Source organism: Cryptomeria japonica, unplaced genomic scaffold (assembly GCF_030272615.1).
Source record: "Cryptomeria japonica unplaced genomic scaffold, Sugi_1.0 HiC_scaffold_42, whole genome shotgun sequence".
In the NCBI taxonomy this organism is placed as follows: domain Eukaryota; kingdom Viridiplantae; phylum Streptophyta; class Pinopsida; order Cupressales; family Cupressaceae; genus Cryptomeria; species Cryptomeria japonica.
The window spans coordinates 12,501-37,242 of NW_026728864.1; the positions used below are offsets into that span (position 1 = coordinate 12,501).

At 61.3% G+C, this 24,742-nt stretch overlaps 3 non-coding genes across 3 annotated transcripts; all 3 read left to right on the forward strand.

Moving 5' to 3' along the window:
- The first annotated feature begins 11,724 nt into the window (after nt 1-11,724).
- LOC131862297 (5S ribosomal RNA) lies at nt 11,725-11,843 on the forward strand. Its single transcript, XR_009361313.1, has one exon. It is a non-coding gene; the product is annotated as a 5S ribosomal RNA (ribosomal RNA).
- Nucleotides 11,844-17,758: 5,915 nt separating this feature from the next.
- LOC131862372 (5S ribosomal RNA) lies at nt 17,759-17,877 on the forward strand. Its single transcript, XR_009361388.1, has one exon. It is a non-coding gene; the product is annotated as a 5S ribosomal RNA (ribosomal RNA).
- Nucleotides 17,878-23,792: 5,915 nt separating this feature from the next.
- On the forward strand, nt 23,793-23,911 carry LOC131862383 (5S ribosomal RNA). Its single transcript, XR_009361399.1, has one exon. It is a non-coding gene; the product is annotated as a 5S ribosomal RNA (ribosomal RNA).
- Nucleotides 23,912-24,742: the final 831 nt, after the last annotated feature.

Genomic DNA, 24,742 nt, shown 5'->3' on the forward strand with positions numbered 1-24,742 from the left:
TATCAATCGGGGTGCGAGGCGAGGGATGGGGCGGGAAGGCCCCAACGGCTAGACGGAAGAGGCTTCAGGGCCACCTCGGAATGCTCCAAGCATCGGACGCGCTTGGGGCGACTACCAGTGCCAACCCCTTATCCCGCGATGCGTCCGATACACAGATGGTTCCAAGGCGGCCGAGGAGCCTCACCGCATAGCAATCGGGGGTGCGAGGCGAGGGATGGGGCGGGAAGGCCCCAACGGCTAGACGGAAGAGGCTTCAGGGCCGCCTCGGAATGGTCCAAGCATCGGACGCGCTTGGGGCGACTACCAGTGACAACCCCTCATCCCGCGATGCGTCCGATACGAAGATGGTTCCAAGGCGGCCGAGGAGCCTCACCGCATAGCAATCGGGGTGCGAGGTGGGGGATGCGGCGAGATGGCCCCAACGGCTAGACGGAAGAGGCCACAGGGCCGCGTCGGAATAGTCCAAGCATCGGACGCGCTTGGGGCGACTACCAGTGACAACCCCTTATCCCGCGATGCGTCCGATACGAAGATAGTTCCAAGGCGGCCGAGGAGCCTCACCGCATAGCAATCCGGGTGCGAGGTGGGGGATGCGGCGAGATGGCCCCAACGGCTAGACGGAAGAGGCTGCAGGGCCGCCTCGGAATAGTCCAAGCATCGGACGCGCTTGGGGCGACTACCAGTGACAACCCCTTATCCCGCGATGCTTCCGATACGAAGACAGTTCCAAGGCGGCCGAGGAGCCTCACCGCATAGCAATGGGGGTGCGAGGTGAGGGATGCGGCGAGATGGCCCCAACGGCTAGACGGAAGAGGCCACAGGGCCGCCTCGGAATAGTCCAAGCATCGGACGCGCTTGGGGCGACTACCAGTGACAACCCCTTATCCCGCGATGCATCCGATACGAAGATAGTTCCCAGGCGGCCGAGGAGCCTCACCGCATAGCAATCGGGGTGCGAGGCGAGGGATGCGGCGAGATGGCCCCAAAGGGTAGACGGAAGAGGCTGCGGGGCCGCCTCGGAATAGTCCAAGCATCGAACGCGCTTGGGGCGACTACCACTGCCAACCCCTTATCCCGCGATGCGTCCGATACACAGATAGTTCCGAGGCGGCCGAGGAGCTGGGGGATGCGGCGAGATGGCCCCAACGGCTAGACGGAAGAGGCTGCAGGGCCGCCTCGGAATAGTCCAAGCATCGGACGCGCTTGGGGCGACTACCAGTGACAACCCCTTATCCCGCGATGCGTCCGATACACAGATAGTTCCGAGGCGGCCAAGGAGCCTCACCGCATAGCAATCGTGGTGCGAGGTGGGGGATGCAGCGAGATGGCCCCAACGGCTAGACGGAAGAGGCTGCAGGGCCGCCTCGGAATGGTCCAAGCATCGGACGCGCTTGGGGCGACTACCACTGCCAACCCCTTATCCCGCGATGCGTCCGATACACAGATAGTTCCAAGGCGGCCGAGGAGCCTCACCGAATAGCAATCGGGGTGCGAGGCGAGGGATGCGGCGAGAAAGCCCCAACGGCTAGAGGGAAGAGGCTTCAGGTCCGCCTCGGAATGGTCCAAGCATCGGACGCGCTTGGGGCGACTACCAGTGACAACCCCTTATCCCGCGACGCGTCCGATACACAGATAGTTCCAAGGCGGCCGAGGAGCCTCACCGCATAGCAATCGGGGTGCGAGGCGAGGGATGCGGCGAGAAGGACCCAACGGCTAGACGGAAGAGGCTTCAGGGCCGCCTCGGAATGGTCCAAGCATCGGACGCGCTTGGGGCGACTACCAGTGACAACCCCTTATCCCGCGACGCGTCCGATACACAGATAGTTCCAAGGCGGCCGAGGAGCCTCACCGCATAGCAATCGGGGTGCGAGGCGAGGGATGCGGCGAGAAGGACCCAACGGCTAGACGGAAGAGGCTTCAGGTCCGCCTCGGAATGGTCCAAGCATCGGACGCGCTTGGGGCGACTACCAGTGACAACCCCTTATCCCGCGACGCGTCCGATACACAGATAGTTCCAAGGCGGCCGAGGAGCCTCACCGCATAGCAATCGGGGTGCGAGGCGAGGGATGCGGCGAGAAGGACCCAACGGCTAGACGGAAGAGGCTTCAGGGCCGCCTCGGAATGGTCCAAGCATCGGACGCGCTTGGGGCGACTACCAGTGACAACCCCTTATCCCGCGATGCGTCCGATACACAGATAGTTCCAAGGCGGCCGAGGAGCCTCACCGCATAGCAATCGGGGTGCGAGGCGAGGGATGCGGCGAGAAGGACCCAACGGCTAGACGGAAGAGGCTTCAGGGCCGCCTCGGAATGGTCCAAGCATCGGACGCGCTTGGGGCGACTACCAGTGACAACCCCTTATCCCGCGACGCGTCCGATACACAGATAGTTCCAAGGCGGCCGAGGAGCCTCACCGCATAGCAATCGGGGTGCGAGGCGAGGGATGCGGCAAGAAGGACCCAACGGCTAGACGGAAGAGGCTTCAGGGCCGCCTCGGAATGGTCCAAGCATCGGACGCGCTTGGGGCGACTACCAGTGACAACCCCTTATCCCGCGACGCGTCCGATACACAGATAGTTCCAAGGCGGCCGAGGAGCCTCACCGCATAGCAATCGGGGTGCGAGGCGAGGGATGCGGCGAGAAGGACCCAACGGCTAGACGGAAGAGGCTTCAGGTCCGCCTCGGAATGGTCCAAGCATCGGACGCGCTTGGGGCGACTACCAGTGACAACCCCTTATCCCGCGACGCGTCCGATACACAGATAGTTCCAAGGCGGCCGAGGAGCCTCACCGCATAGCAATCGGGGTGCGAGGCGAGGGATGCGGCGAGAAGGACCCAACGGCTAGACGGAAGAGGCTTCAGGGCCGCCTCGGAATGGTCCAAGCATCGGACGCGCTTGGGGCGACTACCAGTGACAACCCCTTATCCCGCGACGCGTCCGATACACAGATAGTTCCAAGGCGGCCGAGGAGCCTCACCGCATAGCAATCGGGGTGCGAGGCGAGGGATGCGGCGAGAAGGACCCAACGGCTAGACGGAAGAGGCTTCAGGGCCGCCTCGGAATGGTCCAAGCATCGGACGCGCTTGGGGCGACTACCAGTGACAACCCCTTATCCCGCGATGCGTCCGATACACAGATAGTTCCAAGGCGGCCGAGGAGCCTCACCGCATAGCAATCGGGGTGCGAGGCGAGGGATGCGGCGAGAAGGACCCAACGGCTAGACGGAAGAGGCTTCAGGGCCGCCTCGGAATGGTCCAAGCATCGGACGCGCTTGGGGCGACTACCAGTGACAACCCCTTATCCCGCGACGCGTCCGATACACAGATAGTTCCAAGGCGGCCGAGGAGCCTCACCGCATAGCAATCGGGGTGCGAGGCGAGGGATGCGGCGAGAAGGACCCAACGGCTAGACGGAAGAGGCTTCAGGGCCGCCTCGGAATGGTCCAAGCATCGGACGCGCTTGGGGCGACTACCAGTGACAACCCCTTATCCCGCGACGCGTCCGATACACAGATAGTTCCAAGGCGGCCGAGGAGCCTCACCGCATAGCAATCGGGGTGCGAGGCGAGGGATGCGGCGAGAAGGACCCAACGGCTAGACGGAAGAGGCTTCAGGGCCGCCTCGGAATGGTCCAAGCATCGGACGCGCTTGGGGCGACTACCAGTGACAACCCCTTATCCCGCGACGCGTCCGATACACAGATAGTTCCAAGGCGGCCGAGGAGCCTCACCGCATAGCAATCGGGGTGCGAGGCGAGGGATGCGGCGAGAAGGACCCAACGGCTAGACGGAAGAGGCTTCAGGGCCGCCTGGGAATGGTCCATGCATCGCACGCGCTTGGGGCGACTACCAGTGACAACCCCTTATCCCGCGACGCGTCCGATACACAGATAGTTCCAAGGCGGCCGAGGAGCCTCACCGCATAGCAATCGGGGTGCGAGGCGAGGGATGCGGCGAGAAGGACCCAACGGCTAGACGGAAGAGGCTTCAGGGCCGCCTCGGAATGGTCCAAGCATCGGACGCGCTTGGGGCGACTACCAGTGACAACCCCTTATCCCGCGACGCGTCCGATACACAGATAGTTCCAAGGCGGCCGAGGAGCCTCACCGCATAGCAATCGGGGTGCGAGTCGAGGGATGCGGCGAGAAGGACCCAACGGCTAGACGGAAGAGGCTTCAGGGCCGCCTCGGAATGGTCCAAGCATCGGACGCGCTTGGGGCGACTACCAGTGACAACCCCTTATCCCGCGATGCGTCTGATACACAGATAGTTCCAAGGCGGCCGAGGAGCCTCACCGCATAGCAATCGGGGTGCGAGGCAAGGGATGCGGCGAGAAGGACCCAACGGCTAGACGGAAGAGGCTTCAGGGCCGCCTCGGAATGGTCCAAGCATCGGACGCGCTTGGGGCGACTACCGTTGCCAACCCCTTATCCCGCGATGCGTCTGATACACAGATAGTTCCGAGGCGGCCGAGGAGCCTCACCGCATAGCAATCGGGTTGCGAGGCAGATTATTGGGAAGGGAACCCCCTGGGATGCGGCTCAAGCAGTGCCCAAAGGGACTGGAATGCGGAATCACATCGAGAGACCCAAATGCTATACGAGGGCTCAAATCGAATTATCGATTTGGCCACGACATGGACGCATCGGAACGACTACCTTTGCCGAACCACTCGCAATTGCATCCATACCGAAACCAATAGACATTTCCGTTAGAGCCCTCGCATAGCATTCGGGAATCTCGCATGCCCCTCTAAATCGACCAATGCTGGCGCTCAACGAAAATCCGAGCGCTACCACCGTTCGAGCGCCAGCATTGGTCGAGTTAGAGGGGCACGGGGGAGAATGCTCCAGTCAACACCTCCCCTATATAAGTTATTTGTCCGATTCTCGCACAACCGTAGTCTGCCTCGTCGAATCAAACAACGGTCCCAGATTCCGACTTCCGTTCCGTAGAGACCCAAAAGCTAGATGGAGGCTCGCAAGAAAGAGAGTCGGCGCATAGCAATCGGGTTTCTCGAACGTTTAGGGACCGAGCTCACTTGCGGATAGGGCAAAATCCGCCAAGCAACCCAAAAGCTAGACGGGGGCTCGAATCGAATCGCCTAGGCGGCCACAACAACGACGTGTTGGATCGACTACCAGTGCCAAACCATTCAGCAAGACTAGTCTGTGTCGAGGCCGGATAGAGATTCTCAGAGAGCGCCCGTATAGCATTTAGGAGACCTGCCGCGTCCCTCACACTCGACAAATGGTGGTGCACGTTTATAAATCCGAGCGATCCCAACCCTTTCAAGCACCAACATCGGTCGAGATAGAGGGGCACGGAGGGGGCTGCGTGAGACAACACAGTCCCCTATATAAGTTATTTGTCCGATTCTCACACATCCGAAGAATGGTCATCAAATCGGACAACAGCCCAAACTTCCGACTTCCGTCCCAGAAAGCCCAAGAGCTATCTAAAACGTTCATGGCCGGAACTCGATCGCGGCTATACCAGTCCGCCAAGCAACCCAAAAGCTAGACTGGAGCTCTAGTCGAATCACCTCTGTGGCCATTGCAAGGACGTGTTGGAGCGACTACCATTGCCGAACCATTCCGCAGGTCGAGTCCATACCAAGGCCGCATAGAGATTCACGATGAGCTCCTGCATAGCAATCAGGAGACTTGCCGTGTCCATCACAATCGATAAATCCTGGTGCAAGATTTTTGCATCCGAGCGCTCCAACCAGTCGAGCACCAGCATCAATCGACATAAACGGGCACGGGGGGAGGATGCTCGAGAACACTACCTCCCCTATATAAGTTATTTGTCCGATTCTCAAGCAGCCGAAGTCTGGTCATCGAATCGGGTCAAAGACCACAACTTCCGACTTTACCCACAATGCAAGTCATCGAATCGAACATCGGCCCCCGAGTCGGACTCCATGCGTATGTCAGGTCATCGGACCCAAATTCCGCCTTCCTGCGCATGGCGGGCCATCAATATCAACTCGGTCATCGGACCCAAACTCCGCCTTTCTGCGCATGGCACGCCTTCAAATCGGTCATCGGACCCAAATTCCGCCTTCCTGTGCATGGCGGGCCATCAACATCAACTCGGTCATCGGACCCAAATTCCGCCTTTCTGCGCATGGCACGCCATCAACTCGGTCATCGGACCCAAATTCCGCCTTCCTGCGCATGGCAGGTCATCGGACACAAATTCAGACCTCGCCAATATGCCTACGTATCGAATCGGTCATCGGACCCAACTTCCGACTTCATCCATACTGTAGGGTCTTTGAGGTTGGCGCGGTGCGCTCAACCCGGGGAGTCGACCCATCGAAGCATACACCTCCCCTATATAAGCTATTTGTCCGATTCCCACACCTGTGTAGTTTGCACCTCTGACCAGGACATCGACCCCAACTTCCGAACTCGACTGCAACGACGGCACCAGCGCCTTGGTGCGCACCTTGCGACGCACAGTCCCAACATTCGCCTTCCTGCACATGGCAGGTCATCGGACCCAAATTCCGACCTCGCGAGTATGCCTACATATCGAATCGGTCATCGGACACAACTTCCGACTTCATCCATACCGTAGGGTCTTTGAGGTTGGCGCGGTGCGCTCAACCCGGGGAGTCGACCCAACGAAGCATACACCTCCCCTATATAAGCTATTTGTCCGATTCCCACACCTGTGTAGTTTGCACCTCCGATCAGGACATCGACCCCAACTTCCGAACTCGCCTGCAACGACCGAACCAGCGCCTTGGTGCGCACCTTGCAACGCACAGTGCCAACATTCGCCTTCCTGCACATGGCAGGTCATCGGACCCAAATTCCGACCTCGCGAGTATGCCTACATATCGAATCGGTCATCGGACCCAACTTCCGACTTCATCCATACCGTAGGGTCTTTGAGGTTGGCGCGGTGCGCTCAACCCGGGGAGTCGACCCAACGAAGCATACACCTCCCCTATATAAGCTATTTGTCCGATTCCCACACCTGTGTAGCTTGCACCTCCGATCAGGACATCGACCCCAACTTCCGAACTCGACTAAAAAGACCGCACCAGCACCTTGGTGTGCACCTTGCAACGCACAGTGCCAACATTCGCCTTCCTGCACATGGCAGGTCATCGGACCCAAATTCCGACCTCATGAGCATACCTACTAATCGAATCGGTCATCGGACCCAACTTCCGACTTCATCCATACCGTAGGGTCTTTGAGGTTGGCGCGGTGCGCTCAACCTGGGGAGTCGACCCATCGAAGCATACACCTCCCCTATATAAGCTATTTGTCCGATTCCGACACCTGTGTAGTTTGCACCTCCGCTCAGGACATCGACCCCAACTTCCGAACTCGCCTGCAACGACCGAACCAGCGCCTTGGTGCGCACCAAAAGTGCGCACTTTTGGAGGGCACTTTTGTGCGCTCCAAAGGTGCGCACTTTTGGAGGGCACTTTTGTGCGCTCCAAAGGTGCGCACTTTTGGAGGGCACTTTTTGGAGGGCACTTTTGTGCGCTCCAAAGGTGCGCACTTTTGGAGGGCACTTTTTGGAGGGCACTTTTCTGCGCTCCAAAGGTGCGCACTTTTGGAGGGCACTTTTTGGAGGGCACTTTTCTGCGCTCCAAAGGTGCGCACTTTTGGAGGGCACTTTTTGGAGGGCACTTTTCTGCGCTCCAAAGGTGCGCACTTTTGGAGGGCACTTTTTGGAGGGCACTTTTCTGCGCTCCAAAGGTGCGCACTTTTGGAGGGCACTTTTGTGCACTCCAAAGGTGCACACTTTTGGAGGGCACTTTTTGGAGGGCACTTTTCTGCACTCCAAAGGTGCGCACTTTTGGAGGGCACTTTTTGGAGGGCACTTTTGTGCGCTCCAAAGGTGCGCACTTTTGGAGGGCACTTTTTGGAGGGCACTTTTGTGCGCTCCAAAGGTGCGCACTTTTGGAGGGCACTTTTGTGCACTCCAAAGGTGCGCACTTTTGGAGGGCACTTTTCCTGCGCTCCAAAGGTGCACACCTAGGTGAGCACCTTCGACCACACCTTGTAGCACACCAAACTCTGACTTTCGACTTCATCCGCAATGCAGGGTCTTTGAGGTTGGCGCAATGCGCACAACCAGGGGAGTCGACCCATCAAACCCAACACCTCCCCTATATAAGCTATTTGTCTGATTCTCATACATGCGTAGCCTGCAGGAGCAATTAGGACATCGACCCCAACTTTCGGCTTCTAAACGAAAACAAGGTCTTTGAGGTTGGTGTAATGCGAACAACTAGGGGAGTCAACCCATCAAACCCAACACCTCCCCTATATAAGCTATTTGTCTGATTCTCATACATGTGTAGTCTACAGGAGCAATTAGGACATCGACCCCAACTTTTGACTTCTTAACGAAAACAAGGTCTTTGAGGTTGACGTAATGCGCACAACCAGGGGAGTCGACCCATCAAACCCAACACCTCCCCTATATAAGCTATTTGTCCGATTCTCATACATGTGTAGCCTACAGGAGCCATTAGGACATTGACCCCAACTTTTGACTTCTTAACGAAAACAAGGTCTTTGAGGTTGGCGTAATGCGCACAACCAAGGGAGTTGACCCATCAAACCCAACACCTCCCCTATATAAGCTATTTGTCTGATTCTCATACATGTGTAGCCTGCAACAACGATTAGGACATCCACCCCAACTTCTGAATTCGTCTGCGTTGACCGCACCAAAGGTGCACGCCTTGGTGCTCACCAAAATCCGACTTCCGACTTCTTCTGCTATGCGGGGTCTTTGAGGTTGGCGCAGTGCGCACAACCAGGGGAGTCAACCCACCGAATGCAACACCTCCCCTATATAAGCTATTTGTCTGATTCTCATACATGCGTAGACTGCAGCAATGATTAGGACATCCACCCCAACTTTTGACTTCTTAAACAAGACAGGGTCTTTGAAGTTGGTGCAGTGCACACAACCAGGGGAGTCGACCCATCAAACGCAACACCTCCCCTATATAAAGCTATTTGTCCGATTCTCATACGTGTAGTCTGCAGCAGCGATTAGGACATCGACCCCAACTTCCGAATTCGTTTGCATTGACCGCACCAAAGGTGCACGCCTTGGTGTGCACCTTGGAGTGCACTTTGGTGCTCACCTCGGTGCACACTTTGGTGTGCACCTCGGTGTGCACCAAAGGTGCGCACCTTGGAGCGCACCAAAGGTGTACACTTTGGAGCGCACCACATAGGGTCTTTGAGAGGTTGGCGCAGTGCGCACACCAAGGTGGGTGTTGAGGTGCGTGCCGAGGTGGGTGGGTGCTAGGGTGCGCTCCATGGTGGGTGCCAGGGTGGGTGCGTGCTAGGGTGGATTCCAAAGAGGGTCATAGGGTGGGTGCCAAGGTGGGTTGGTGATATAGTGGGTTCAAAGGTGGGTACTAGGGTGGGTTCCAAGGTGGGTCACAAGTTGGGTGCCAGGATGCGTGGGTGTTAGGTTGGGTGCCAAGGTGGGCTCCTGCGTGGGTGGGTGCTAGGGTGGGTTTCAAGGTGGACGCGAGGGCGGGTGCCAAGGTGGGTAACAAGTTGGGTGTTAGGATGGGTGAGTGCTAGAGTGGGTGCCAAGGTGGGTGGGTGCTAAGGTGGATGCCAAGGTGGTTCACAGGGTGGGTGGGTTCTAGGGTGAGTTCCAAGGTGGGTCACAGGTTTAGTGCTAGGGTGCGTGTCAAGGCGGGTGTCGAGGTGCCTGGGTGCTAGGGTGTGGATGCCAATGTGGGTCATAGGGTGGGTACTAGGGTGGGCTGCAATGTGGGTGCCAAGGTGGGTAACATGCTCGGTTGGTTCTAAATTGGGTGTCAGGGTGGGTGTGCACCCACCTTGCCCGAGGTGGGTGCCAAGGTGCCAGTGTGGGTGGGTGCTAAGGTGGATGCCAAGGTGGGTGAGAAGGTGGGTGATAGGTTGAGTGGTAGGATGGGTGGGTGCCAAGATGGGTCACAGGGTGGGTGCAAGGGTGGGTAGGTGCTAGGGTTGGTGTCAGGGTGGGTGGGTGCTAGGTTGGGTTCCAAGGTGGGTGCGAGGGTGAGTGTCAAGGTGGGTCACAGGTTAGGTGCTAGGATGGGTGAGTGCTAGGGTGCAAAGGTGCCAGGGTGGGTGCTAGGATGGGTCGATGCTAGGGTGAGTGGCAAGGTGGGTCCACAAGTGTCAAGGTGGGTGCCGAGGTGGGTGCCAACTTGGGTTCCAAGGTGGGTGCCAAGTGGGCGACTGCTATGGTGGATGCCAAGGTGGGTCACGGGGTGGGTGCCAAGTTGCTAGGTTGTGTTCCAAGGTGGGTGCCAACGTGGCTGCTAGGGTGCGTGGGTTAAAGGGTGTGTCACAACGTGGGTGCCAGGATGGGTGCGCACCCACACTGGCCAAGACGGGTGCAAGGTTGGGTTCCAAGCCCGGTCACAGGCTGGGTGCTAGGATGGGTGGGTGCCAAGGTGGGCACCAGGGTGGGTGCACCCACCCTGGCCAAGGTGGGTCACGGGGTGGGTCCTAGGGTGGGTAACAGGGTGGGTACTAAGGTGCGTGCCAAGGTGGGTCATGGGGTGGGTGCCAAGGTGGGCACCAGGGTGGGTGTGCACCAACCCTAGCCAGGGTAGGTCACGGGGTGGTTGTCGGGGTGGGCGTCAAGGAGCCAAGGTGGGTGGCAAGTAGCCAAGTTGCGTGCCAAGGTGGGTGTCGGGGTGGGTGCCAAGGATCCAAGGTGGGTGCCAAGGAACCAAGGTGGGTGTCTGGGTGGGTGCCGAGGTGGGAGCCAGGGTGGGTCCCAAGGTGAGTGCAAAGGTGGGTGCCAGGGTCAAGGTGAGTGCCAATGTGGGTTCCAAGGTGCCAGGGTCAGGGTGAGTGCCAATGTGGGTTCAAAGGTGCTAAGTTGGGTGCGAGGTTGGGTGCGAGGGTGGGTGGGTGCCAAGGTGTGCTAGGTGGAAGCCCGGGTGGGTCGGCATCCCATGGGTGTCGAGTTGGGTGCCTGATGGGTGCTTCTTGTCAAGTTTTAGTCGTCGGGACTCATTTCGAGCCTTAGAGGTCGTTTCTTGTCCGGTTGCCCTGTCTTCGACCTGGGAACCCAATTTTGGTCCTCGGGTCCCATTTTTTTTTGTCTCGCATCCCACTTTTGGCCTGTGGCCTTTTCGGGGTCGATTCTCGTTTTGGGCATCAGAGCATGTTTCTTCTCCTAAAACCCAATATTTGTTTATTAAGTCTCGGAACACATTTTTGTTCTCGTGGACCCATCATGGGTCTTGGAACGCATTTGTGGTCCTTGGGTCCCATTTTGCATCCCGAAACTTGTGTTTTGGTGCTTGATCCCTATTTTGGGTGCCCACCTTGCACCAAGTGCGCACCCGGGGCAAACCGAGCGCCTTGGTGCACCGGGGCAAGATCGAGCGTGCACCCGAGGCGCCCCGAACATGCACCAAGGTGCACTCGGCCCACATGTGAGCGCAGGTCGTTGCGCCCGAGGTGGTGTGTGGGCACCGCGTTGCAGACGGGACACTGCACGCACACGACGCCCCGTCCAGGTGCACGCACGTAGGCCGGGCCGGGTGCACACCCGACGCCCTAGCAAGGTGCGCGCACCCGGGCAGGGCTCACACTTGGCGAACGGGGCGCACTTCGCGAGGGAGGGTGTGCACCTCGACGGGGGTGGGTGGCCGGGGTGGATTCGCACGTGGGTCGCGGTTTGCTAAGTACACACTGCGACAAGCTCATAACGGGTGCGATCATACCAGCGTTAGTGCACCGGATCCCATCAGAACTCCGCAGTTAAGCGCGCTTGGGCCGGAGTAGTACTAGGATGGGTGACCTCCCGGGAAGTCCCGGTGTTGCACCCTTTCTTAGTTTTTCGCCGGGCGTCGCAATGCTATTTGAATAAACCTTTTGCCCGTTTGCGTTCTCGTCGGGGCCGGGCCGGGCCGGGGTGCGCTGCCCGCACTACCGCGCGCGCGGGGGCGACACCGAGCGCGCACCCGAGGCGCCCCGAGCACACAGGCCACGGTGCAACCCGGGCGTTGTGCGCGCACCCCGGTGCGCCCGAGGTGCTGCGCGCGCACCCAGGTGAAATTGGTGTGCACCTCGGCCAGTGCGCGCTCGGTCGAGTCGCGCACGTTGGCCAAGGTGCACGGTGATGTTTCTTACTCTAAGGTTCCGCACCAGACGCCCGGGACAGGTGAGCGAAGCTGGGCGGGGCCGGGTGCGCGGCCGGGGCAGGTGCACGCAGCTGGAGAGAGCTTTGGAGCACACCAGAGGTGCGCACCTTGGAGCACACTTCGGAGCGCACCAATGATGCGCTCCATTCAAAAGTTTCCTGAAAAGGCAAAAAAAGTTGAGATTATAGAATTTCCCACTTGAGAGATTGTAAAAAAAAAAAATTTAAAATGAAGGAAACGCGGGTGCCAAGGTGTGCGCGCCCGGGTGCGCAGCCCAGCCAAGGTGTGCGCACCAAGGCGCCCACCCTGGCGAAGGTGCACGCAAGGTGCGCACCCGAGGCAAACCGGACAATTAACCCAACTTTCGACTTCGCGCGCACCTGCGCACCTTGGAGCGCACTTCGGAGCGCTCCTTGTTGCGCACCAATCTTGGGCACCTCGGAGTGCACCATGGCGCCCACCAAGGTGCGCACCCGGGGCAAACCGAGCTCCGACTTCGTGCGCACCTTGGAGCGCACGAAAGGTGCGCACCATGGCGCCCACCAAGGTGCGCAGCCCAGCCAAGGCGTGCGCATCAAGGTGCGCACCCTGGCGAAGGTGCGCACCCGGGGCAAACCGAGCTCCGACTTCGTGCGCACCTTGGAGCGCACAAAGGGTGCGCAACCCAGCCAAGGTGTGCGCACCCCGGGCAAACCGAGCTCCGAATCGTGCGCACCTTGGAGCACACTTCGGAGCCCTCCTTGGTGCGCACCGATGTTGCGCACCTCGGAGCGCACCCGGGGAAAACAATGCAATTAACCCGACTTTCGACTTCGTGGGCACCTCGGAGCGCTCTCGGGTTCGCACCTCGGAGCACACCGAGGTGCGCACCTTTGATGCGCTGCCTTCACCAATTTCCAGAAAAGGCAAGAAAACATTGAGAAGGTGTGCGCACCGAGGTGCCCACCCTGGCGAAGGTGCACGCGAGGTGCGCACCCGGGGCAAACCGGGCTCCGACTTCGTGCACGCCATGCTGCGCACCTTGGAGGGCCATGGTGCGCACCTTGGAGCACACTTCGGAGCGCTCAATGGTGCCCAACCCAGCCAAGGTGCCCACCGCGGCGAAGGTGCACGCGAGGTGCGCACCCGGGGCAAACCGGGCTCCGACTTCGTGCACGCCGCACCTTGGAGCACACTTCGGAGCGCTCCTTGGTGCGCACCAGGGCGCGCAACCCAGCCGAGGTGCCCACCCCGGCGAAGGTGCACGCGGGGTGCGCACCCGAGGCAAACCGGGCTCCGACTTCGTGCACGCCATGGTGCCCACCGCGGCGAAGGTGCACGCGAGGTGCGCACCCGGGGCAAACCGGGCTCCGACTTCGTGCACGCCGCACCTTGGAGCACACTTCGGAGCGCTCCTTGGTGCGCACCAGGGCGCGCAACCCAGCCGAGGTGCCCACCCCGGCGAAGGTGCACGCGAGGTGCGCACCCGGGGCAAACCGGGCTCCGACTTCGTGCACGCCATGGTGCCCACCGCGGCGAAGGTGCACGCGAGGTGCGCACCCGGGGCAAACCGGGCTCCGACTTCGTGCACGCCGCACCTTGGAGCACACTTCGGAGCGCTCCTTGGTGCGCACCATGGTGCCCACCAGGGCGCGCAACCCCGCCGAAGGTGCACGCGAGGTGCGCACCCGGGGCAAACCGGGCTCCGACTTCGTGCACGCCGCACCTTGGAGCACACTTCGGAGCGCTCCTTGGTGCGCACCAGGGCGCGCAACCCCGCCGAAGGTGCACGCGAGGTGCGCACCCGGGGCAAACCGGGCTCCGACTTCGTGCACGCCATGGTGCGCACCAGGGTGCCCACCGCGGCGAAGGTGCGCACCCGGGGCAAACCGGGCTCCGACTTCGTGCACGCCGCACCTTGGAGCACACTTCGGAGCGCTCCTTGGTGCGCACCAGGGCGCGCAACCCAGCCGAGGTGCCCACCCCGGCGAAGGTGCACGCGAGGTGCGCACCCGGGGCAAACCGGGCTCCGACTTCGTGCACGCCATGGTGCCCACCGCGGCGAAGGTGCGCACCCGGGGCAAACCGGGCTAGGACTTCGTGCACGCCGCACCTTGGAGCACACTTCGGAGCGCTCCTTGGTGCGCACCATGGTGCCCACCAGGCCGCGCAACCCAGCCAAGGTGTGCGCACCAAGGTGCACGCGAGGTGCGCACCCGGGGCAAACCGGGGTCCGGCTTCGTGCACGCCGCACCTTGGAGCACACATCGGGGCGCTCCCGGGTTCGCACCGGCGTTGCGCACCGTGGTGGGCACCTCGGAGCGCACCGTGGTGGGCACCTCGGAGCACACCAAGGTGGGCAGCGAGGTGCGCACCTTTGATGCGATGCCTTCACTAATTTCCATAAAAGGCAAAAGAAAACGAGATTTTAAAATTTCCGTTTTGAAAGATAGTGAGAAAAAGGGAATGCTGGTGCCATCTTGAGCCCGCCCTGGTGCGCAGCCCAGCCAAGGTGTGCGCACCAAGGTGCCCACCCTGGCGAAGGTGCGCGCCCGGGCAATTAACCCAACTTCCAACTTCGCGCGCGCCAGGGTGGGAGCGCACCCAACAACCGGGCCTGGGAAGAGCCAATGCGAGAAACCCCACCAAACGCTCTGACAAAAAAAGAGGGGGCGCTCCAGTAACCCCGCTTCGGAGCGCACCCTGGGCAAACCCAGCCAGGGTGCCCACCCCGGCCAAGGTGCAGGCGAGGTGCGCACCCGGGGCAAACCGGGCTCCGACAACGTGCACGCCGCACCTTGGAGCACACTTCGTAGCGCTCCCGGGTGCGCACCTCAGAGCACACCAAGGTGGGCAGCGAGGTGCGCACCTTTGATGCGCTGCCTTCACTAATTTCCAGAAAAGGCAAAAAAAAGAGGAGATTTTAAAATTTCCGTTTTGAAAGATAGTGAAAAAAACGGAACGCGGGTGCCATCTTGAGCCCGCCCGGGTGCACAGCCCAGGTAAGGTGCCCACCCTGGCAAAGGTGCGCACCCGGGCAATTAACCCTACTTCCGACTTCGTGCGCGCCAGGGTGGCAACCGGGCCTGGGAAGAGCCAATGCGAGAAACCCCACCAAACGCTCCGACAAAAAAAGAGGCGGCGCTCCAATAACCCCGCTTCGGAGCGCAGCCGGGGCAAACCCAGCCAAGGTGCCCACCCCGACGAAGGTGCACGCGAGGTGCGCACCCGGGGCAAACCGGGCTCCGACAACGTGCACGCAGCACCTTGGAGCACACTTCGAAGCACTCCCGGGTGCCCACCGGCGTTGCGCACCGTGGTGGGCAGCGAGGTGCGCACCTTTGATGCGCTGCCTTCACTAATTTCCAGAAAAGGCAAAAAAAAATGAGATTTTAAAATTTCCGTTTTGAAAGATAGTGAAAAAAACGGAACGCGGGTGCCATCTTGAGCCCGCCCTGGTGCGCAGCCCAGGCAAGGCATGCGCACCAAGGTGCCCACCCGCGGTGCACACCCGGGGCAAACCGGGCTCCGACTTCGTGCAGGCCGCACCTTGGAGCACACTTCGGAGCGCTCCTTGGTGCGCACCATGGTGCCCACCAGGGCGCACCCGGGGCAAACCGGGCTCCGACTTCGTGCACGCCGCACCTTGGAGCACACATCGGAGCGCTCCCAGGTTCGCACCAGCGTTGCGCACCTTTGATGCGCTGCCTTCACTAATTTCCAGAAAAGGCAAAAAAAAACGATATTTTAAAATTTCCGTTCTGAAAGATAGTGAAAAAAACGGAACGCGGGTGCCATCTTGAGCCCTTCCTGGTGCGCAGCCCAGGCAAGTTGTGCGCACCAAGGTGCCCACCCTGGCGGAGGTGCGCGCCCGGGGCAAACCGGGCTCCGACTTCGTGCACTGCATGGTGCCCACCAAGGCGCGCAACCCAGCCAAGGTGCCCACCGCAGCGAAGGTGCACGCGAGGTGCGCACCCGAGGTGCACACCCGGGGCAAACCGAGCTCCGACTTCGTGCACGCCGCACCTTGGAGCACACTTCAGAGCGCTCCTTGGTGCGCACCAGGGCGCGCAACCCAGCCAAGGTGCTCACCCCGGCGAAGGTGCACGCGAGGTGCGCACCCGGGGCAAGCCGGGCTCGGACTTCGTGCACGCCGCACCTTGGAGCACACATCGGAGCGCTCCCGGGTTCGCACCAGCATTGCGCACCTTTGATGCGCTGCCTTCACTAATTTCCAGAAAAGGCAAAAAAAAAAAAAAAACGAGATTTTAAAATTTCCGTTTTGAAAGATAGTGAAAAAAACGGAACGCGGGTGCCATCTTGAGCCCGCCCTGGTGTGCAGCCCAGGCAAGTTGTGCGCACCAAGGCACCCACCCTGGCCAAGGTGGGTCACGGGGTGGGTCCTAGGGTGGGTAACGGGGTGGGTACTAAGGTGCGTGCCAAGGTGGGTCATGGGGTGGGTGCCAAGGTGGGCACCAGGGTGGGTGTGCACCAACCCTAGCCAGGGTAGGTCACGGGGTGGTTGTCGGGGTGGGCGTCAAGGAGCCAAGGTGGGTGGCAAGTAGCCAAGTTGCGTGCCAAGGTGGGTGTCGGGGTGGGTGCCAAGGATCCAAGGTGGGTGCCAAGGAACCAAGGTGGGTGTCTGGGTGGGTGCCGAGGTGGGAGCCAGGGTGGGTCCCAAGGTGAGTGCAAAGGTGGGTGCCAGGGTCAAGGTGAGTGCCAATGTGGGTTCCAAGGTGCCAGGGTCAGGGTGAGTGCCAATGTGGGTTCAAAGGTGCTAAGTTGGGTGCGAGGTTGGGTGCGAGGGTGGGTGGGTGCCAAGGTGTGCTAGGTGGAAGCCCGGGTGGGTCGGCATCCCATGGGTGTCGAGTTGGGTGCCTGATGGGTGCTTCTTGTCAAGTTTTAGTCGTCGGGACTCATTTCGAGCCTTAGAGGTCGTTTCTTGTCCGGTTGCCCTGTCTTCGACCTGGGAACCCAATTTTGGTCCTCGGGTCCCATTTTTTTTTGTCTCGCATCCCACTTTTGGCCTGTGGCCTTTTCGGGGTCGATTCTCGTTTTGGGCATCAGAGCATGTTTCTTCTCCTAAAACCCAATATTTGTTTATTAAGTCTCGGAACACATTTTTGTTCTCGTGGACCCATCATGGGTCTTGGAACGCATTTGTGGTCCTTGGGTCCCATTTTGCATCCCGAAACTTGTGTTTTGGTGCTTGATCCCTATTTTGGGTGCCCACCTTGCACCAAGTGCGCACCCGGGGCAAACCGAGCGCCTTGGTGCACCGGGGCAAGATCGAGCGTGCACCCGAGGCGCCCCGAACATGCACCAAGGTGCACTCGGCCCACATGTGAGCGCAGGTCGTTGCGCCCGAGGTGGTGTGTGGGCACCGCGTTGCAGACGGGACACTGCACGCACACGACGCCCCGTCCAGGTGCACGCACGTAGGCCGGGCCGGGTGCACACCCGACGCCCTAGCAAGGTGCGCGCACCCGGGCAGGGCTCACACTTGGCGAACGGGGCGCACTTCGCGAGGGAGGGTGTGCACCTCGACGGGGGTGGGTGGCCGGGGTGGATTCGCACGTGGGTCGCGGTTTGCTAAGTACACACTGCGACAAGCTCATAACGGGTGCGATCATACCAGCGTTAGTGCACCGGATCCCATCAGAACTCCGCAGTTAAGCGCGCTTGGGCCGGAGTAGTACTGGGATGGGTGACCTCCCGGGAAGTCCCGGTGTTGCACCCTTTCTTAGTTTTTCGCCGGGCGTCGCAATGCTATTTGAATAAACCTTTTGCCCGTTTGCGTTCTCGTCGGGGCCGGGCCGGGCCGGGGTGCGCTGCCCGCACTACCGCGCGCGCGGGGGCGACACCGAGCGCGCACCCGAGGCGCCCCGAGCACACAGGCCACGGTGCAACCCGGGCGTTGTGCGCGCACCCCGGTGCGCCCGAGGTGCTGCGCGCGCACCCAGGTGAAATCGGTGTGCACCTCGGCCAGTGCGCGCTCGGTCGAGTCGCGCACGTTGGCCAAGGTGCACGGTGATGTTTCTTACTCTAAGGTTCCGCACCAGACGCCCGGGACAGGTGAGCGAAGCTGGGCGGGGCCGGGTGCGCGGCCGGGGCAGGTGCACGCAGCTGGAGAGAGCTTTGGAGCACACCAGAGGTGCGCACCTTGGAGCACACTTCGGAGCGCACCAATGATGCGCTCCATTCAAAAGTTTCCTGAAAAGGCAAAAAAAGTTGAGATTATAGAATTTCCCACTTGAGAGATTGTAAAAAAAAAAAATTTAAAATGAAGGAAACGCGGGTGCCAAGGTGTGCGCGCCCGGGTGCGCAGCCCAGCCAAGGTGTGCGCACCAAGGCGCCCACCCTGGCGAAGGTGCACGCAAGGTGCGCACCCGAGGCAAACCGGACAATTAACCCAACTTTCGACTTCGCGCGCACCTGCGCACCTTGGAGCGCACTTCGGAGCGCTCCTTGGTGCGCACCAATCTTGGGCACCTCGGAGTGCACCATGGCGCCCACCAAGGTGCGCACCCGGGGCAAACCGAGCTCCGACTTCGTGCGCACCTTGGAGCGCACGAAAGGTGCGCACCATGGCGCCCACCAAGGTGCGCAGCCCAGCCAAGGCGTGCGCATCAAGGTGCGCACCCTGGCGAAGGTGCGCACCCGGGGCAAACCGAGCTCCGACTTCGTGCGCACCTTGGAGCGCACAAAGGGTGCGCAACCCAGCCAAGGTGTGCGCACCCCGGGCAAACCGAGCTCCGAATCGTGCGCACCTTGGAGCACACTTCGGAGCCCTCCTTGGTGCGCACCGATGTTGCGCACCTCGGAGCGCACCCGGGGAAAACAATGCAATTAACCCGACTTTCGACTTCGTGGGCACCTCGGAGCGCTCTCGGGTTCGCACCTCGGAGCACACCGAGGTGCGCACCTTTGATGCGCTGCCTTCACCAATTTCCAGAAAAGGCAAGAAAACATTGAGAAGGTGTGCGCACCGAGGTGCCCACCCTGGCGAAGGTGCACGCGAGGTGCGCACCCGGGGCAAACCGGGCTCCGACTTCGTGCACGCCATGCTGCGCACCTTGGAGGGCCATGGTGCGCACCTTGGAGCACACTTCGGAGCGCTCAATGGTGCCCAACCCAGCCAAGGTGCCCACCGCGGCGAAGGTGCACGCGAGGTGCGCACCCGGGGCAAACCGGGCTCCGACTTCGTGCACGCCGCACCTTGGAGCACACTTCGGAGCGCTCCTTGGTGCGCACCAGGGCGCGCAACCCAGCCGAGGTGCCCACCCCGGCGAAGGTGCACGCGGGGTGCGCACCCGGGGCAAACCGGGCTCCGACTTCGTGCACGCCATGGTGCCCACCGCGGCGAAGGTGCACGCGAGGTGCGCACCCGGGGCAAACCGGGCTCCGACTTCGTGCACGCCGCACCTTGGAGCACACTTCAGAGCGCTCCTTGGTGCGCACCAGGGCGCGCAACCCAGCCGAGGTGCCCACCCCGGCGAAGGTGCACGCGAGGTGCGCACCCGGGGCAAACCGGGCTCCGACTTCGTGCACGCCATGGTGCCCACCGCGGCGAAGGTGCACGCGAGGTGCGCACCCGGGGCAAACCGGGCTCCGACTTCGTGCACGCCGCACCTTGGAGCACACTTCGGAGCGCTCCTTGGTGCGCACCATGGTGCCCACCAGGGCGCGCAACCCCGCCGAAGGTGCACGCGAGGTGCGCACCCGGGGCAAACCGGGCTCCGACTTCGTGCACGCCGCACCTTGGAGCACACTTCGGAGCGCTCCTTGGTGCGCACCAGGGCGCGCAACCCCGCCGAAGGTGCACGCGAGGTGCGCACCCGGGGCAAACCGGGCTCCGACTTCGTGCACGCCATGGTGCGCACCAGGGTGCCCACCGCGGCGAAGGTGCGCACCCGGGGCAAACCGGGCTCCGACTTCGTGCACGCCGCACCTTGGAGCACACTTCGGAGCGCTCCTTGGTGCGCACCAGGGCGCGCAACCCAGCCGAGGTGCCCACCCCGGCGAAGGTGCACGCGAGGTGCGCACCCGGGGCAAACCGGGCTCCGACTTCGTGCACGCCATGGTGCCCACCGCGGCGAAGGTGCGCACCCGGGGCAAACCGGGCTAGGACTTCGTGCACGCCGCACCTTGGAGCACACTTCGGAGCGCTCCTTGGTGCGCACCATGGTGCCCACCAGGCCGCGCAACCCAGCCAAGGTGTGCGCACCAAGGTGCACGCGAGGTGCGCACCCGGGGCAAACCGGGGTCCGGCTTCGTGCACGCCGCACCTTGGAGCACACATCGGGGCGCTCCCGGGTTCGCACCGGCGTTGCGCACCGTGGTGGGCACCTCGGAGCGCACCGTGGTGGGCACCTCGGAGCACACCAAGGTGGGCAGCGAGGTGCGCACCTTTGATGCGATGCCTTCACTAATTTCCATAAAAGGCAAAAGAAAACGAGATTTTAAAATTTCCGTTTTGAAAGATAGTGAGAAAAAGGGAATGCTGGTGCCATCTTGAGCCCGCCCTGGTGCGCAGCCCAGCCAAGGTGTGCGCACCAAGGTGCCCACCCTGGCGAAGGTGCGCGCCCGGGCAATTAACCCAACTTCCAACTTCGCGCGCGCCAGGGTGGGAGCGCACCCAACAACCGGGCCTGGGAAGAGCCAATGCGAGAAACCCCACCAAACGCTCTGACAAAAAAAGAGGGGGCGCTCCAGTAACCCCGCTTCGGAGCGCACCCTGGGCAAACCCAGCCAGGGTGCCCACCCCGGCCAAGGTGCAGGCGAGGTGCGCACCCGGGGCAAACCGGGCTCCGACAACGTGCACGCCGCACCTTGGAGCACACTTCGTAGCGCTCCCGGGTGCGCACCTCAGAGCACACCAAGGTGGGCAGCGAGGTGCGCACCTTTGATGCGCTGCCTTCACTAATTTCCAGAAAAGGCAAAAAAAAGAGGAGATTTTAAAATTTCCGTTTTGAAAGATAGTGAAAAAAACGGAACGCGGGTGCCATCTTGAGCCCGCCCGGGTGCACAGCCCAGGTAAGGTGCCCACCCTGGCAAAGGTGCGCACCCGGGCAATTAACCCTACTTCCGACTTCGTGCGCGCCAGGGTGGCAACCGGGCCTGGGAAGAGCCAATGCGAGAAACCCCACCAAACGCTCCGACAAAAAAAGAGGCGGCGCTCCAATAACCCCGCTTCGGAGCGCAGCCGGGGCAAACCCAGCCAAGGTGCCCACCCCGACGAAGGTGCACGCGAGGTGCGCACCCGGGGCAAACCGGGCTCCGACAACGTGCACGCAGCACCTTGGAGCACACTTCGAAGCACTCCCGGGTGCCCACCGGCGTTGCGCACCGTGGTGGGCAGCGAGGTGCGCACCTTTGATGCGCTGCCTTCACTAATTTCCAGAAAAGGCAAAAAAAAATGAGATTTTAAAATTTCCGTTTTGAAAGATAGTGAAAAAAACGGAACGCGGGTGCCATCTTGAGCCCGCCCTGGTGCGCAGCCCAGGCAAGGCATGCGCACCAAGGTGCCCACCCGCGGTGCACACCCGGGGCAAACCGGGCTCCGACTTCGTGCAGGCCGCACCTTGGAGCACACTTCGGAGCGCTCCTTGGTGCGCACCATGGTGCCCACCAGGGCGCACCCGGGGCAAACCGGGCTCCGACTTCGTGCACGCCGCACCTTGGAGCACACATCGGAGCGCTCCCAGGTTCGCACCAGCGTTGCGCACCTTTGATGCGCTGCCTTCACTAATTTCCAGAAAAGGCAAAAAAAAACGATATTTTAAAATTTCCGTTCTGAAAGATAGTGAAAAAAACGGAACGCGGGTGCCATCTTGAGCCCTTCCTGGTGCGCAGCCCAGGCAAGTTGTGCGCACCAAGGTGCCCACCCTGGCGGAGGTGCGCGCCCGGGGCAAACCGGGCTCCGACTTCGTGCACTGCATGGTGCCCACCAAGGCGCGCAACCCAGCCAAGGTGCCCACCGCAGCGAAGGTGCACGCGAGGTGCGCACCCGAGGTGCACACCCGGGGCAAACCGAGCTCCGACTTCGTGCACGCCGCACCTTGGAGCACACTTCAGAGCGCTCCTTGGTGCGCACCAGGGCGCGCAACCCAGCCAAGGTGCTCACCCCGGCGAAGGTGCACGCGAGGTGCGCACCCGGGGCAAGCCGGGCTCGGACTTCGTGCACGCCGCACCTTGGAGCACACATCGGAGCGCTCCCGGGTTCGCACCAGCATTGCGCACCTTTGATGCGCTGCCTTCACTAATTTCCAGAAAAGGCAAAAAAAAAAAAAAAACGAGATTTTAAAATTTCCGTTTTGAAAGATAGTGAAAAAAACGGAACGCGGGTGCCATCTTGAGCCCGCCCTGGTGTGCAGCCCAGGCAAGTTGTGCGCACCAAGGCACCCACCCTGGCCAAGGTGGGTCACGGGGTGGGTCCTAGGGTGGGTAACGGGGTGGGTACTAAGGTGCGTGCCAAGGTGGGTCATGGGGTGGGTGCCAAGGTGGGCACCAGGGTGGGTGTGCACCAACCCTAGCCAGGGTAGGTCACGGGGTGGTTGTCGGGGTGGGCGTCAAGGAGCCAAGGTGGGTGGCAAGTAGCCAAGTTGCGTGCCAAGGTGGGTGTCGGGGTGGGTGCCAAGGATCCAAGGTGGGTGCCAAGGAACCAAGGTGGGTGTCTGGGTGGGTGCCGAGGTGGGAGCCAGGGTGGGTCCCAAGGTGAGTGCAAAGGTGGGTGCCAGGGTCAAGGTGAGTGCCAATGTGGGTTCCAAGGTGCCAGGGTCAGGGTGAGTGCCAATGTGGGTTCAAAGGTGCTAAGTTGGGTGCGAGGTTGGGTGCGAGGGTGGGTGGGTGCCAAGGTGTGCTAGGTGGAAGCCCGGGTGGGTCGGCATCCCATGGGTGTCGAGTTGGGTGCCTGATGGGTGCTTCTTGTCAAGTTTTAGTCGTCGGGACTCATTTCGAGCCTTAGAGGTCGTTTCTTGTCCGGTTGCCCTGTCTTCGACCTGGGAACCCAATTTTGGTCCTCGGGTCCCATTTTTTTTTGTCTCGCATCCCACTTTTGGCCTGTGGCCTTTTCGGGGTCGATTCTCGTTTTGGGCATCAGAGCATGTTTCTTCTCCTAAAACCCAATATTTGTTTATTAAGTCTCGGAACACATTTTTGTTCTCGTGGACCCATCATGGGTCTTGGAACGCATTTGTGGTCCTTGGGTCCCATTTTGCATCCCGAAACTTGTGTTTTGGTGCTTGATCCCTATTTTGGGTGCCCACCTTGCACCAAGTGCGCACCCGGGGCAAACCGAGCGCCTTGGTGCACCGGGGCAAGATCGAGCGTGCACCCGAGGCGCCCCGAACATGCACCAAGGTGCACTCGGCCCACATGTGAGCGCAGGTCGTTGCGCCCGAGGTGGTGTGTGGGCACCGCGTTGCAGACGGGACACTGCACGCACACGACGCCCCGTCCAGGTGCACGCACGTAGGCCGGGCCGGGTGCACACCCGACGCCCTAGCAAGGTGCGCGCACCCGGGCAGGGCTCACACTTGGCGAACGGGGCGCACTTCGCGAGGGAGGGTGTGCACCTCGACGGGGGTGGGTGGCCGGGGTGGATTCGCACGTGGGTCGCGGTTTGCTAAGTACACACTGCGACAAGCTCATAACGGGTGCGATCATACCAGCGTTAGTGCACCGGATCCCATCAGAACTCCGCAGTTAAGCGCGCTTGGGCCGGAGTAGTACTGGGATGGGTGACCTCCCGGGAAGTCCCGGTGTTGCACCCTTTCTTAGTTTTTCGCCGGGCGTCGCAATGCTATTTGAATAAACCTTTTGCCCGTTTGCGTTCTCGTCGGGGCCGGGCCGGGCCGGGGTGCGCTGCCCGCACTACCGCGCGCGCGGGGGCGACACCGAGCGCGCACCCGAGGCGCCCCGAGCACACAGGCCACGGTGCAACCCGGGCGTTGTGCGCGCACCCCGGTGCGCCCGAGGTGCTGCGCGCGCACCCAGGTGAAATCGGTGTGCACCTCGGCCAGTGCGCGCTCGGTCGAGTCGCGCACGTTGGCCAAGGTGCACGGTGATGTTTCTTACTCTAAGGTTCCGCACCAGACGCCCGGGACAGGTGAGCGAAGCTGGGCGGGGCCGGGTGCGCGGCCGGGGCAGGTGCACGCAGCTGGAGAGAGCTTTGGAGCACACCAGAGGTGCGCACCTTGGAGCACACTTCGGAGCGCACCAATGATGCGCTCCATTCAAAAGTTTCCTGAAAAGGCAAAAAAAGTTGAGATTATAGAATTTCCCACTTGAGAGATTGTAAAAAAAAAAAATTTAAAATGAAGGAAACGCGGGTGCCAAGGTGTGCGCGCCCGGGTGCGCAGCCCAGCCAAGGTGTGCGCACCAAGGCGCCCACCCTGGCGAAGGTGCACGCAAGGTGCGCACCCGAGGCAAACCGGACAATTAACCCAACTTTCGACTTCGCGCGCACCTGCGCACCTTGGAGCGCACTTCGGAGCGCTCCTTGGTGCGCACCAATCTTGGGCACCTCGGAGTGCACCATGGCGCCCACCAAGGTGCGCACCCGGGGCAAACCGAGCTCCGACTTCGTGCGCACCTTGGAGCGC